Source organism: Arachis hypogaea, chromosome 17 (assembly GCF_003086295.3).
Source record: "Arachis hypogaea cultivar Tifrunner chromosome 17, arahy.Tifrunner.gnm2.J5K5, whole genome shotgun sequence".
Lineage (NCBI taxonomy): Eukaryota > Viridiplantae > Streptophyta > Magnoliopsida > Fabales > Fabaceae > Arachis > Arachis hypogaea.
Genome location: NC_092052.1, coordinates 51,883,768 through 51,888,767, shown reverse-complemented (window position 1 = coordinate 51,888,767; position 5,000 = coordinate 51,883,768). Strand labels below are relative to the sequence as shown.

The following is a 5,000-nucleotide window of genomic DNA, read 5'->3' as shown; positions in this document are numbered from 1 at the left end:
CCCAATCCAACTCATTTCTGATGCTATTTAACCCAAGGAGTGAAGAGGGAAACATATGTTAGTTACCAATTAGTTTAGTTTAGCTTTGTAGTTAGTTTCTAGAGAGAGAAGCTCTCTCTTCTCTCTAGGATTAGGATTAGGAATTAGGGTTAGATTAGGATCTCATAGTTCTAGGTTTAATTCAAGTCTCCTTCTACTTCTACCTTCAATTGATGATTGCTACACTTTGGTTCTTCTCTCTATCCCTATTCTCTTGTTGTAATTTCTCTTACTTTGTTTCTAGGTTTTGTAATTGAGATACTCTTGTTCTCTTTAATTTCTTTCAATAAATGCAATTTGAGGTAATTCATGATAATTGTGATTTCCTTGATTGTTGTTGTTAATTCTTTACATTCAATTGTAGTTAGAATTCATTCTTGTTGTGATTGACTATACTTTTCTTTTGTGCCTTCCAAGTGTTTGATTAAATGCTTGGAAGAATGTTAGACTAGAATTTAATGTTCTTGGCTTGAGAAGGTAACTTAGGATTTCTTGAGTCACTAGTGTCCAATTGATTGATAGTTGATAGCCCTTAACTCTAGCCTTCATTAATCCAATTAGTGGAAAGCTAGGACTTATGGACTAGGATTGATATAACTCACTTGACTTTCCTTTGTTAATCGATTTAAGGATGACTAAGTGGGATTAATCCTTGCAACTACCATACTTGTGGCTAGTGATAATGATGAAGACCCTTGACAACCAAACCTTGCCAAGACCATTTTGTGAATAAAGTTTTCCTACCATTTACTATTCACATTCCTCATCCAAAACCCCAAAATAAACAAGTCCATAACCAATAACAAGAACACTACCCTGCAAGTCCTTTGAGAGACGACCCGAGGTTTAAATACTTCGGTTTATAGATTTTAGGGGTTTGTACTTGTGGCAAACAAATTTTTGCATGAAAGGATTATTGTTGGTTTAGAGACTATACTTCAACGAGATTTCATTTGTGAAATTCTATACCATCAAAAATCCATTCGTCAAAATGGCGCCGTTGCCGGGGATTTGCAATGGTGTTGTGTTATTGGTTATTGTACATATGTGAATATTGTGAATAGGTTTATCTTTTGTTGTTTCTTAATTTTTGTTAGTTTTATTTTGTTCTCTCATTATGAATTCTCACCACTTTGGCTTTGAGTTTGGTTCTAAGTGTGTTGTAGGAAATATGGACTTTAATGGCAACATGTACCATGGATGGAACCAACAAAGATGGGAAGAGCCCCAAGGAATTGATCACTCCTATTGGCAACAACCTCCGGATACTTATAGGTATAATTTCCATCCTAATGCATGCCAACTTAGCGGCTATGATGATTCTCTTTGTGACACTCAACAACCACCATCATATGCCTATGAATCTCATCCTCAACATGAACCTCAACCATTCTCACAAGCCTTTCATCACCAAGCACCACCCTATGATCCATATCCATCATATAACCAATCATCCATACCATATTTTTATGGCCATTATGAGCAAGAGCCCTTAGAACCACCACCTTATCAAGATTACTACCATGAACCACCTCAACCCTCACCATGTCCATACCCTTACCAAGAAGAACCACCTTCCTACCATGAACCCTCCCTCCAAAATAATGAACTTTCCTATTCACCCCGAGCCCCAATAAACGATCTCCTCACTTTGTTACTCCAAGGACAAGAAGCCATGAAGCGGGATACACTTGAGTTTGTGACCAATTTGACCAAGGTGGTGCACACTTTAGCCCACCAATGCTTGAATACTCAAGGTACTTTCGTGACCACATGGGAAAAGTCAAAAGAAGAGCAAAGCATGAAGGAGAAATTAGAAAATTCGGTGGAGAAGGAGGAGTCAAATTTTGTGTTGGAACAATTGGAGAAGCCTATGATCATTGAAGAAAGGGGAGAAGTGGTTGAAGATCTCAGAGATGTTGAAAGTCCATGGGAATGTAGCATCAAGGAGAACTCTTCCAAGAAGCTTTATATTGATGTTGAGGAGGGTTCGCAATCTCCAAGACATATCATCATTGGAGACTTGGAAGAGGTTTATCAAGAAATGGATTCAATCATAGATGAGTTGATCTCTACAATGGAATCTTCACCCGTTGGACATGGAGTTGAAATTATAGAAGAGTGTGCACAACCTCCCAAGAAAGATGAGAAGGGCATGGTGTATATTGAAATTGAAGAATATGAAGAGGTTGATCAAGAGATGACCTTGTTCATCAATGAATTTCTATCCAAAATTGAATCGCCTCTCATTAAACAAGATGAAGTTCTTGAAGATAACACCAAGCCACGTAACAAAGAGGATGAGGTTGAAAGTGAAGAGAATTGTGAAGAGGTGGAAACAACTAAAGAGGAGCACAAGAAAGTGGACCTTGCATGGTCTAAGTGTGGGGAAGCCTATCTCCCCAAATTACCATCCAATACAACATTTAAGTGGGTAAAATCTCTATCCCTGAGCTTTAATCTCTCACTTGAATATGGTTTGCTTGAAAATGATGGTCAACTTAGAACTCTTTGTGGAATTAAAAGTAAAAACGAGTTGTGTAGTGGTTGGAAAATAGGTGTTAAGCTTATCAAGGCCAAGGCCTCAAGGTATAGGGATGATGCTGGGACAAGGATTACTTTATACGGATCTAGGAGGAAGCATTGGTGGAGTAAAGAGAATTCTATGTTTCAATCACCTTTATGTCAACCGCTCATCCGACAAAACCATGAAACTCAACTAACGGATGGGTGTGAAGACAAGATATAGGATCCCGGTTCGCTATGTGAAGACCAACTATGGGGACTCATATCTTGGGTAGAACTTTGCCCAAGCTTGATGAAAAGGGTTGGAAATTCTGTCAACCAATTGAGGAGCAAAGATCCTTGGAGATTCAAGGATGAGTACAAACATAAGCCACCATGACAATAAGCTCCTCAAAATGTCCAACTTAAGGACTTAAACTAAAAGTGCTAGGTGGGAGACACCCCACCATGGTAAACTCTTTCCTTCCACTTTTAGTTTTGTTTAATAAGTGATTTGAGTTGCCATTGTAGGTAGATTTTCATTTCATATTGATTTGTTTGTAAAGATTGGTTGTTAGTATGTTGTATTCATTAGTAGTAGATGAATAAATCCTAAAATCAAATTGCATTTTTGTAAATTGTTTGATATTTGATTGAATAAAGAGGAGTTTTGGACATTATAGGGAGCTCTTGGGCATTTTTTCTGCTTTTTGGGCAAAAAAAAAAAAAAAAGGGCATCGGCGTGCTAGCACGCTGTGCGCGCGCGCGCACATTGCACTTCCGCAACTTCTGGTACAAAAACCAGAGAGTTGTGCGCGCGTTGTGCCAGCATTGTGCTGGGAGCACAAGCTCATCCACGCGTAAGCGCGCTGTGCGCGCGCGCGCGGATTTGCACCCTGCTTTTCTCCTCCCTCCTTTCTCCTTCTTTCCTCTTCTCTTCTTCTTTCTTTCTCATTTTTTTTTTCTTCTTCCTCTCTTGAAAGATTTTTTTTCTTTTCTCTTTTAATGTAAATAAATAAAAAAAATTAATAATAAAAAAAATATATAATAATAAATAAATAAATAAAATACTAAAAAAAAATTAAAAATAAAAAAAAAAAAAAATTTTTTTCTCTTCTTCCATTTTCTTTTGTCTATTACATTTGCATACTTTTATTCTTTGCATTTTAATTCTATTTGTTCTCATTTTATCTTCTAAATTTCTCATTTTAATAATGGTGTTGAATTCTCTCACCCAATTGTTGAGAATTTCTTGCATTTGTTTTGGTGCTTCATGACTTGTTACATTAATTGTAATATTTGTCAACACACAAGATTAGTGCTTTAGTCCTTCCTAATTCATTACCCTTTGTTTTTTTTCTTGTACCACTTCATCATTGAGTTAGGATAGAATCAAATGCTTTCATGCGTATCACTAATCTTGTTTGTGTCAATTCTTATTTGATCTTGATGCTCAATATACTCTACATGCCTTAACTTTACTCTTGCATCAAGTATCAGTTGATATGCCTTTTGCTTATATTGATTTCTCACTCACATGTTGTAGCTACCATGTAGTAGAGAATAATACTCTTATTTGGCATTAGCCCCCGCCTATGTTCTATTTACTTTGATATCTTTTTTGTAGGCTTCATTTTCTTTCTTTTTCTCTCCTTTTAGGCTGGCCACCAAGAAAGGAGGAAACGGAAAAGCTTTTAAATGGGGCAATGAACAAGTCATCCGCACAACCTTTCGAAGAAGCTCATCAATTGTAGCAACCCATCCACCTTGCTCTTCTTTGCATGCACCGAGGACGGTGCAATCTTCAAGTGTGGGGAGGTCATTCGACCGATCTCCATGGGTAACAATTTCCTTTTCAACAGCAATTTTTTTTTATTTTATTTTTCTTTGTTAGAGCAGCTATTGCATTGCATGATAGGTTGCATGTTAGTTAGAATTTGTACATATTCTTACCACTTCTTTCATATTAGGACTACTTGGTTATGGTGATGATTTCTTTTCCAAGAAAATTGTTTTTAGGGTAACCTACCAATTTGAAAATTTTTGTTGAACTTGCTTGAAAGAATTTATTTTGGAACATGGTTTTGAGCTAAGAACACAAGCTTGTGAGATTTGAGCCTAATGGTGTGGTTACATCTTATAACCACTTATTTCCCTTCTTGCGTGTAATTGTTCTCTTTCTATGATTGTAATCTTTGATTTGTTTGAATCTATATGTCCCATTATTCCTTGTATTCATGCATTTATATGATTGAGGCCATCATTTCATTAGCTCACTTATCCAAATAGCCTTACCTTTTACTCTCCTTTGTTAGCCGATTTTGAGCCTACGCTTAACCCACTTGTTCTTATTTTAGCACATTACAAGCCTTAAAGCGGAAAACAATGAATGTCCTTTATTTGGATCTTTGATTGGCTTAGGCTAGTGAGTGTGAGTGTCATCCAAGAGTGGGAAA

At 36.8% G+C, this 5,000-nt stretch overlaps 1 long non-coding RNA gene across 1 annotated transcript in view; it reads right to left on the bottom strand.

Annotated features, from left to right (window-relative positions):
* Positions 1–5,000, bottom strand: part of LOC140180957 (uncharacterized) — a 9,924-nt gene that overhangs the window by 868 nt on the left and 4,056 nt on the right. The gene's annotated exons all lie outside the window — the stretch shown is intronic.